Raw genomic sequence first — 11,454 nt, forward strand, 5'->3', positions numbered from 1 at the left:
GTGTTTGTGCTTCATTTTTTTCTGTAATGTATATGAAATTATTTCTTTTTCAATTAGTATGTATTATTTTCGATAATTATTAAATAGTTGCTTTTATGTCCACCTGATGTGGCTGCATTACAGATAAATATGAAGTACTTATTAAGCAAGTAAACAGTTCTTCTACAGTCCTTGAGGACGAAATAAATGCTGTGCTCTAAGTAAAGTTTATGAATAATATATACCATGCAAATGTAATAGTACTTATCTTGTTCAAAAGAAATGTAAAACCTATGATAGTGCAAGAATTTGCATAGATTACTAGTATGTCTTTTGAGACTTTTTAAAAACATATTTACATGTATAAACCATTTCCTTCAATTCTCATAACCTCCCATCATTACTGAGCAATACTGAAATAACCATCCCCAGATAACCCTGCTTCTGAATTACAGAATTAAGTTTCCAACTAAAATCATGTCAGGTCATGCCAGACAGTGTAGAAAGACAGCAACAGATACCTCTTTCTCTGTTACCTCTCTCTAAGCTGACTATCTCTGTCTTTCTTTCCATATGTCTAATGTACAATATGCATTGTAACATGTTCTGCACATTGAGGGGGAAATTTATTGAACACTTAAAGATTTGATTGTAAAGTACTCGTCAACATATGTGGATACACACTGTGAATACTTAGTATCAGATATTAAGGCTAGTCTAGTGAAATCAAACAGAACTGAGAACTGTTCTCACTAATTCTAAAAAGAATTCAAGATTAAGCCCTTGTTAACAATTAAAAAAAATAATCTGTTTGCATTTATGATCACTGAGCAATTAGTGAAATGATCTACATGAGCATAAGATTCAAATAAATGCCCCATCTTGTATACCTATATATAAGTAACATGACCTAACATGTTAGAAAATAATAAATGCAGTTTGTTAAGCCTTTTTGTAAGAGCACAGATCTGGATTTCCAGATGCTCACTTTGTATTTCACTTGGCTCAGACAACTCCGCTTTAAAGTCTTGTGCCATGATGGAATGATAATTGGGTGTTGATGAAAAACATCAATCATCATTGTATTGTGATTCGAGTTATATTTGTTTTAAAGTTGAGCAGTAAAATATTGTGAAATAAAGCATATGGGTTTGGAGATTGCACTTTAAAAGCTCCCTCATTCCCAGCCCAAGTGTGAATAATTCCTTAAATCAATAGAGCTTATTGAAACTCTAGGATTACCTGAAAGGGTTATGAAGAATTTGTCAGTAAACAAAAAAAATATTCTGACTCTTTCCTAGTACATATCTTTGTGCTCCATATCTTCCCTAATACTTCTAAACCCCCACTGTAAATACTTTTCCAACATTCCTTTTGGGACAAGCCAGCCTGATTTTGAAGTTTTATTTTACAAAGTCGTTCATTGGAAATGTTTTGTTATCAATAACTTAAGTGATTGTTAAACAATCCATAATAAATAAATAAATAAATAAATACTACCCAAAGTTTGATTGATCTTTTAGTTTTATTTATACCAGTTACTTCATATCATAAAGAGGAGGTTAATCTTTGTCCCTGGTTGAAAATAAGCATCCATTTACACAAAAGACATTGTGTAAAGCTGAAACTTTTTATATGTGAAACTGTTTTGGTTGTTACTTCCATGATAAGTAGTCATTAATAAGTGATTGATCATTAGGATAGGGCCGAGTCTTGCTAGAGTTATGTAAATGACTCAGAAAGCCCAGGGCTTACAGAAAGGTGGCTACAGAATAATGTAATAAATGTGCAGTCCAGCTAGTGTGGCAGTCTGTATTTTCACTGAGGCATACGAGTGATGCTATCAAGGCCTTAACCCCTGGAGATGCATTTCATCCGACTGCCCTTTGTGTCTTTTCCTCCTTTGATGCTGAGAACACAAAAAGCACAGACTGAGAATTCACTGAAACGATGTTTTCTGCAGTTAGTATGTGTAGGCATTGATGAAAGAAATTTACACTACTATGAATTTCTTTCACTCCAGTGCCTAACAGGAGACAAGTGACATTCTCTATTTCTGCTTTTTCAGATCTAGCTTGTTAAAACTGCTGAAGATAGTTGTGGTAAAGATCCAGTGATCTGGAGTTTCTGAGGCTAGAGTGGGATTTCTCAGGTCAAGAAGTTCTTATATATATGAAGATTTTAAATAGATATTTTTGTAGGTCAAAAGGGGTAAGTTTTGTAGCTGAAGGACAGTTTCATGAAGAAGAGTGAAGAGGAGGGATTATCACTTTAGGCTTTTGTTCTTCGGTGTGCCTACATTATAGTAACTAAATTGATGTGCGTAAGCGAGTCAGAAAATTATTGCTAGGGAACTTGGCTGATCAGAGGCAAATTCAGAGAGCTCAGTAATGTGGCAAATGAGCTGGCAAATGTGTTGCAACCAGTAAGTGAAAAAAAGCATTCGAAGAAGGTGTTGAGAGAAGAGTGAATTTAAGAGTCATTCAGAAGGAATCTTTTCTATTCTTCTCTGTAAAATGTCGTCAGACTTCACTCTCTTTTTTCTTCAACGTGTCATTCATCTTCCCTTGTTCTCACTAAACCAGTTCTCATTAACCTCCTCCTTCTTGACTAGATTGTCATTGTTTTTCCGCTCTGAAACTGTGACCAACATGCACAGGAATGTGTGGTACAGATTGTTGGCTACAGCCTCTCACTTATTTTTGGCTACAGAAACTACTGCTAATTATTACATTCCTCTAACTACTTCCCATTAATGAACACAAGCACTTTGAAAAGTATGAAATTAATTAATGATCCCTCATGAGGCTTCTATCTACTTTAGCTTTATTTAGACTAATTTCAGCTGGGGCCAGAAGGTTCAGGTTATCTGTCAGGGTTATGTAAGTCAGAATTTCTCAGCTTTTAGAATCCAAGAATCACCTGCTTTTGCAGAATAATGTTGTCAGTTTTGTTTTCAAAGATAAGCAAATAAAAATAAAGCTGGATTTCTGGTGTTCACAATTTACCCCTGTTGTCTCAGATATTGCCTGCATGCATGAAAATGGGTGCACACATGTTCTAAGTGCTTTAGAAGTTCAACCAACACTAAATGTGCTGCCAAGTTCTGAATACTGTCACCAAGTACTTAGAATGATTTCAGTTCAGGCAGTTCTCAGTCACTTAAGGCCTCTTTTACAGAATAGCTTAGCATTTGCCTAACCATAAGTGCAGAGAAGATTTTGAACAGTGTTAAGATGCAAGAAACTTTCATTGACCAGGCTTCAAAGAGACTTGTCAAGGTCTAAACTTTTCATACAATGGCCACTTAACTTGATCCTAAACAGAGACTGAGCTTGCGTTAAATAAGACTGTAAGTATTAAATCTGTTTCATAAATATGATGACCTTCAGGATTTCTCTGACAAGACGAGGAAATTTCTTCATTAAGTTCTGACTTTGAATACTAGATTTACTTCTGTGTCTTGGAATGAACTTGAAATTTTAACTTGAAAACAATTCTTTTGAGGCATAAGCATATAGTTTCTATGCTTAGGCATGCTAAACCTTGGCAATTCTGTTTTTATTTATCTGAACTAGATTTTACATATTACCCTCCTTGTATATTGCATGTAGTTCCTTTGTTGTTATTATTGCTTTTCCATTGGTGTATTAAACTGGGCTAGCGGAGACGTGATTTTTGTTACCTCCTTCTTATGTAAGACAAACATATGTACATCTAACCAAACTCCCCAACTGTAGTTTGTTGCAGTGACATTACAAATCATGGTAATGATCTCTTAGAGGTCATTGCTCTGTTTTCATCAGTGATCATTACATCCTTATTATTTTTACATTTTTTATGCTATATCGATAGTAAGAGGATTAGTCACCCTTAATCACTCTGAAGCATAATTTTAAAAGGATTTCAGGATAGAAATTCAATCCAGAAAAATGTTTCTAAAAATATCTTTCAGTTCTTAAGAAGTTCTGTTGTTTTTACAAAGTCTGAACCAATGACAATGTTTTCCAAAATATAAATAAGGCAAACTAAAATATCCACTAACTTTTCCCATAGCCTCTTAAGCAATCTTCATTTTCTTGAAAAATAACCTCATAATAAAAAGCTAAGCGTGAAAAGGCAAGATGGAGGAGGGAGAAAAAATATATTCCGTTTAAGAAACATTTGCTTCTGTGTATTTAGGCCTGCAGAAAGTGCTTGCACTGTTTACCTATCTCTAAACACAGTCAAAATGCCCCAAGGTATTAAAACTCAGTGTGTCAGCAAATACTAGAAGTCAGGTGTTTAGTGGTCTGGACGTGTGGATGCTTGAGAATTTGCCAGGCACCACTGAACAGCTTTCATCCATGTATAGTTTATAATGTGACAAAATATGCTGAATAAGAACAATGGTAGAAGCAATACAGTAAGTAGTATCTCTCTTAACTGAGCTTCAGTGTGATGTAATTCTTACTGCACTTAGCAGTAAAGTTTTCTCAGTGTCCTTTTTTTCCCCACTGTGATTGGTTCAGTCTACATCAACTGTAAGCAGTGATCCTACAGTTGGATTTGGGGAACTTATTCCGTAGGGGTCATAAGCAATTTTAGTATTTCCATTAAGGAAATGTTTCCAGCCAGTTGCAAACATCCTCAAAGCTCTTAGTTTTCTCCAGCTTCCCAGATAGTCTTCACTACCCAAAACACTTTGGAGTTTATTGCTCTTGCCCTTCATACATATACTTACATTTTTCAAGGGTCCTGAAAACATCTTTCTCAGCTTTCTCTCTTAGCTGTAGACACCAGCTGTCAGCATTCAAACGACCATGCCTAGGGCTACTTTGAGCATCGTTGAAGGAAAGAGGGGAAGTGAAAGGTTTGTGAGCAAGTGTCAAGAGAAATTAGCAACTACTGTGTAAATGAAGTTATAGAGATGCTAAGTGCAATCATTGTCATTCTATAGATAAGTACCACTGTATATTTCTTTTTTTCTTGTAATCTCCTACTAGCTAAAGCATCAGAAAGGAAAAAAAAAAAAAAAAAAAAAAGGAAATTAAAACTACATCTATCAGAAAAATTCTGTGTTTCCCCAAGAATCAGGAAAATAAACTATTGAGCAAGAATAAAAATGAGTATGGCAGACAGCTAAACACAAAGTAGGATGAAAGAGATGATTACAGATTCAGGCGGGAGCAACATCAATCAGGCCATTTTTGTTAAATTAGAAAGAAACTTTATCTACTTGTCTTGCTAAATTACAGCACATGTTTCACATTCATGGATAACCTGTGCAGTAGTGTCTATGGTAGAGTCCACCCCTTAATCCCAAGCTCATCTGTATATTGCATCTCTCCGTGACAGTTTGAGGTGTCATGGGCCTACCGAGCTAGAAACAATTCACCATTACGCTGCTAGTCAAGATCCACCTAAACCACTTCAATCCTAGCAGCCCAATACACCTGCAGTTGTTTTTATATTCTTCAGTGACATGATTCTTGGGTATGTGAGCATCTATGGGATGTGCTTTTACAACCATATTCTCTACCCAGGCAGCAATATCTTTCTATGCTGCAGTGGCCCAGATAGGCTTACCTCTGTGCTGCCAGTTGTTCTGCTTTCATTGCTGTAACCACCCCCCTATGGCATTTGGCACCATCCTTGAATCAGTGTAGAGGTAGGGCACTGGCCACTTCTCTAAGCAATATCTAAAGACAGCTGGATGGCCCTCACTTCTATGAATTGTCTCAGTTCACCTTCTCCTTAAAAACATGGTTAGATGGCATGAAGTAGGTGGCAGTGCCTTATTCTTACATGTGTGGTGCAGGCCACTAAGGCATCTTCCGTCCTCATCCAGGGAAGTGCTAACCTTTTCTTCCTTCATACAACATACCAGGACAGAAGTTTACACAGGTACATCCTCAGCTGCTAGTTCTGTAAATAAGTTAATAAGAAAACATCTGAGTGATGCCCAGTTTGGTACTTTAAGTCTAGTCACATTCAATACATGAACTATTACGATTATAGATTCATAACTAGCACACTGTCCCATTTGTCTAGTGGCGTTCAATGAACTTCTCACAAGCCCCTCATTCTTCATCTAGCGGCATTCAGTCAGAACTCACATGGCTAGCTTAGGGGATGGTACAGTTTATTGAAGCAAAGGATGCACAGATTCTTTGGATTGCTGGTGATAAATTTACTGTCTGCAAAGCTTGTGCAATGAGTGAAGAATAATACAGCCTGACTACCAGCATGCTAGCTTATAAATCAACTCTATAGAGATTTCAAAGTTTCCCAAGGAAGCACTCGACATAACTGAGTGTGTGACTCTTACCCAGCAGGCATCCCTGTAGAGGAAAAGAGAGGCTCAGCCCATCAACTGATCACAGAAGTCAGAGCTGTTCTCCCAATTTGTCTGTGATGGTATCTTCCCTGACACACCCCCTTAAGCCATTTTTATATTATTTCTTATTCTCCAGATGGAGCTTGACTGACTCCTGCCATGTCTTTGTTTATGATTGGTGTGAAATTCTCTCAATTTTATTTTAAAAATATAGGCTAAAAAATTCAGAGTGCACATTCAGAAAGGGGTGATCACACCTGGTGGTGGGTAGCTTTTGGGATGGAGCTTATAATGAGCTCATATTGAGCAATAAAAGCAGATGGATAGACAGATCGGAATGGGGTACATTATCTTGTAGTATGGGAGTAGGTTGTCTGAAGGGGCTGTTAAATCTTCATCACTGGAGACTCTTAAAGACAGACGAAGTCATCTGCTCAGAATGTTTTACCTACAGCTCATTTCTAGGGTTGGATCAATTCTTATAAATGTGATGAAAGATATGAACGCTCTATCAGACTTAGTTACATTATGCTTAGTCTTTGCTTCAATTTCTCGTATTTATTTATTATTTTGAACAATATTTTGGCATAAATGTCCATTGGCACTGATAAAACTGTCAAGAAAATGAAGTAATAAAAATATTCCAAGCAGTAGAGCCAGCATGACTGCAATTTTTCCCAACATTTACTTTGAGGGACTTTACTAAGTTCCGTAAAAGGATTGACTGAACTGACAGAGAAAACTCAAGCTCTTCCCACATGGGGACTGGACAGTTTTGAGGATACTGATATTTTAAAAGCAGAATTAGATGGAAATGTGGTACTTGTGTAATACAATGTTTACATTTGGAGTAAGTCAAGGAACAAGATGAACACACTCACTGTCAGCACTGCTTTTTCAACCCACCATTTTTGTATTTGTGTTTAATATAATAGGTAGACTTATACATGATTCAAAGTACACATCCTGTACTTTTAGATAAAAAAAGAGCTATTATGTCACTTAGTCTGATTTTTATATAACACAGGCCAGAAACTATTACTATGTCATTAACTTTATATAGTATATAATTTCTTGTCAAGATATAACACCTTGTAAAATCATAAACAATAATCAAAACCACAACACTTCCTCTTAAAAGTGGGTTCATTGATTTGCAAAGACAATACTAGCATCTTTCTCAAATTTGCATCCTAAGTTCCTATGGCAATCAGAAGTATTAGAACTAGAGTACATCTCCTATCTGGATTCATGTTCCTTGTCATCTCTGGTATATAATCCCATGTGACTCTTGCCATTTTTTCCATTTTGATAGTCATTAAGGAGAAATATGTTCACCCACTTAAATATCTTAAAAATATAAATGTAGAGTCCTGCCAAAATAAATAGCAGATACTAAAACATACCTTGGGGTGAATACTTTAGTAAGAATAATCATTATCACATAATACACAACTACATTATCTTCATCTGTTCCCGGTGGTGTATTCCCAGGAAACCAGGTAGCATATTTCATTGTACCATGAGGCAGTTGGGTTCAAGGCATGCTCATCAAATCTTCTCATTCCATTTTTGAAGAGATTAGAGATACACATAAACATTGCTAGAACAAGCAAAACAACATGGGCAGCACGAGAGATAAATTTTAGCATAATTTTACAATCATTTTCTCTACTACCACAAAGATGATCTTATAATGGCAAAGTCAGATAGAAATTCTGAAAAATAACCCATCAAAAATTGTGAGGATCTTCAGGAACCACGGGTGTGTATTCAGAATATTTATGTTAAGAGTCTTTAGTGTGAAATTCAGATACTGATGTGGCACTGGGATCCTGAATAAACTTGATGGCTTTGTCTTCCTTTTACTTATTACAGTTCCCTTTCTAATTTTGAATCTCAAGACTTGATTACTAGTTTTCATAGTTCTGTATTGCCTCATACTGAGTACCATGATACATAAAGACTAGATTATACTGGAGAAAGTATGAGTTTGTGTACAGTGAACTCAACACAGTTTTTTGGGTGCAGATCACAGAATTCTTGCATTAACTTTCTGTGTGCTTATCCACTTTTTGCAGATTAAAGTGCATAACCCAACAGGTTTTTTTTCCCCCCACAGGTTTTAGCTATAATATCTGGTTTATCTATACACAATTTTAAAGGTGTTAAGAATTTAAAAGCCAGCAGTGAGAAGTTTATGGTAATTGTTGTGCTGAATGTAGGTAGGTGCAAGTTAGTATTGAATAGCAAGTTACAGCTCTGCAGAATCTAATTACCAGGTGAAAACCCTTGTTCCTTTAAAGCTTAAAAGAAGGTGAAGGTGACTAAAATGCTTAGATGATAGTATGCTTATGGCAATAACATAATTTGTGTCTCTAGGGGTTTGAGTTATTTATAAAATGATGTAGCTCATTCTCTTGCTTTTGAGTTAAATGTGATTTCAGGGCTAAAATATATTACATTTGTGGTCTCCTTAAAACATCAGGGATCTTAATCTGGACAGGCCTAATTCAGTTTGCCTGCATTTCCGCCTTTGTATTTTCAGAAATATAGGTCATACATACACAATCCTCCATCGTAGACAGCTAGTTTTTCAGTGAGGCAGCACCTAAGTTTACATATCTAAATTAGGTAGACTGGACTCCACCCTATGTTTTATTGTTGCAATTAGGACCGTGTACATACTTGGTGCCAAATTCTGCTCTTATACTTGTCACTGACGTCTATGAAGTTATTCTGGATTTTCATGAATATGATTCAGAACCAGAAATTATAAATCACTCCAGGCTATGGGTGGTAACACACGTCCAGATTCAGACTGTAAATATCCCCATTTAAATCCCATTGTTATCTTTGAAGACAGGAGCCTTTGCAGAATTCTAGCTGACATATTGATTTTAGAATGATTTTAGGCAAAGTAATGGATCCAAACTCTGGTTATCAGAAAAATATTTCATTGAGTTAAATCAGTAGTAGGTCTTGCAGGGATTAGCTTTCAGTATAAAGTCCATACAGCATGATTTTTTTTTACTATTTTGTTTTCATGAAGACAGTGAAGACAGTCATATTTTTTCATAGCAATTTCTAAATGCAAAACAGTTTGTAGGACGAAAACTGATGTAAAGCAAGTTACAGAGAATTATGTATAATTCAGATGCCAAAAAGCTTTTCTCAATATCCAAATACAAGATAGCGTATCTCGGAACCAAGAATGCAGATGAACATAACAGGACAGGAAACTATCCTGGGAAGAAAGTAAGCACGTAAAAACAGAGTGTTCAGTGCAAATAATGTCTCTCAGTATGAGTGAATTAGAAACAAAAAATGGTGGCAAAAGGGACTGGGTTAATCATGGATGTTTAAGAGAGAGTATCATGTGGAAGCAGACAAGCATTGTTACTTCTATTATAGCGCTGCTATCTATACTATGTTAGCGTAACAGCACTGCTATCTACACTTGAGAAGAATGCAGATATATTAAAAATTTCAAAGAGTCCTAAAGAGAATCTTGAGAATTTCAAGCCTGTAACTTAAACTAAAAGAAGCTCAGTTTCTGTGAACTTCTTAGAAGTTCATTAGAATAAAGTTGTAGTTCTTTCTTAAGGAAGTCAAATGTCTGGAAGAAAATCTATGAGTGGAAAAGTCAGGGGGACAGAGGAGTGAGCTGGCCACAGTGGTCCTTTTGGACTTGACATCTAATTCTGCATTTCAGAGAACATTCACCTTCTTAATTTTTTTTTTTTTTTTTTGAAGTTAAAAGAGAACATGCATTTTTGCATTGCCCTCAGAAAATACATGACAATAATTATGATCAAGCACAGCATGCTTGAGCATCTTAGGCAGAAATGTGCAAGAGGAAATTAATCATTTTTATTTACTCTTACAAGTAACTTGTAATTTTTTACTTTCTTTACTAGACTTAACCTAAGTTTGAAGCTACAGTAAACAGACAGTTCATACAAGATAGGTCAGATTAAAATTCAGAGAAGGTATAAGGAACCATTTTAGTTTGCTGGGCAATGTTGGTATCCGTATGCCAGAGCTCAAACTGATTGTTGGGTCTTGAACCAAAATTACAATCTGTTGTTACAGACTAGATTGGCCTGTTGTTTTTTTTTGTTATCATTGTTATCATTTTGTTATCAGTGCTTACTGTCTTGTGTTTGTTATTACGGAAGAAAGGTTGTTTATTTACTTTGATTTTCTTTCCTTTGTGGTACAGGATATGAATCACCCTGCTCAGATCATCTGAACAACTCTTACTTAATGAGCTCCTTGCTGTTCAGAAGCCTCAGGCTCTGGTGGAACCTTTTCACCATTGGGAGAGAGAATGGTTTCAGTTCACAAAAGTAGAAATGTTTTTGTATAACTCTATTTGTTGTCCTTAGTGTAAACAATATGGGTGAAACTTGATAGGTTTCAAACACAGGAGCCTGGAATACATGATCTAAAGGTCTCAATCAGTCTTAAAACTTACAGACAAGGAAACTTTCTTGCAGTTATATGTCTAGTCTCTCTAAGAAATGCCTATATCTTGCGTATATATGTGAAACTCCATTTACTTTAATAAAAGAAAGAAATTGCAATACACTGCATGTAAAAGCTCTGACAATACTGGTAATATAAAGGGTTTCAAAGAACTTGTTTTATTCATTTTTAGGATTAAGACTAAATCTGTCAGCAACTGAATAAAATCCTGCTTTCACATGTTGTTCCATACAACACATGCATTATGGTCTGTATTATGCAACCCTAACCTGTAGTAGTTATAGAACCTATTTCCCCCACTGATTACTTAGTTTTATAGTCCACAATTTATATTTAATTTAGTAGTTAAATGCAAGTTATTAAATTTCTTACTATCACTTCACCTGTAGATCTTAAAAAAATATATATCAAATTTATATGAAAGAAGAGAAACTTTAACAAGAAGCACGCTAATTGTTTGAGAGTCTAAAACACTTCCTTCTCGAAGGCCAAAATATCAGGATTCATATGCCTTAAAGACTGGGATTTGCACAGTTGGCTGTGTTTAACAGCATTTATTAAACTCTTTTCCTAATATTCTGAGTTTCTCCATATTTACTAAGTATTTTTCCTAACATATATATTTTAGATAAAAAAAAAAAAGATTAAGATGTGTAATTTAAATA

General features: G+C 35.5%; 1 non-coding gene across 1 annotated transcript; it reads right to left on the minus strand.

Annotated features, from left to right (window-relative positions):
- Positions 1 to 5,715: 5,715 nt before the first annotated feature.
- On the minus strand, positions 5,716 to 5,843 carry LOC112531642. The gene has a single exon (XR_003073537.1). It is a non-coding gene; the product is annotated as a U6atac minor spliceosomal RNA (small nuclear RNA).
- Positions 5,844 to 11,454: the final 5,611 nt, after the last annotated feature.

This window comes from Gallus gallus, chromosome 1 (genome assembly GCF_016699485.2).
Source record: "Gallus gallus isolate bGalGal1 chromosome 1, bGalGal1.mat.broiler.GRCg7b, whole genome shotgun sequence".
In the NCBI taxonomy this organism is placed as follows: domain Eukaryota; kingdom Metazoa; phylum Chordata; class Aves; order Galliformes; family Phasianidae; genus Gallus; species Gallus gallus.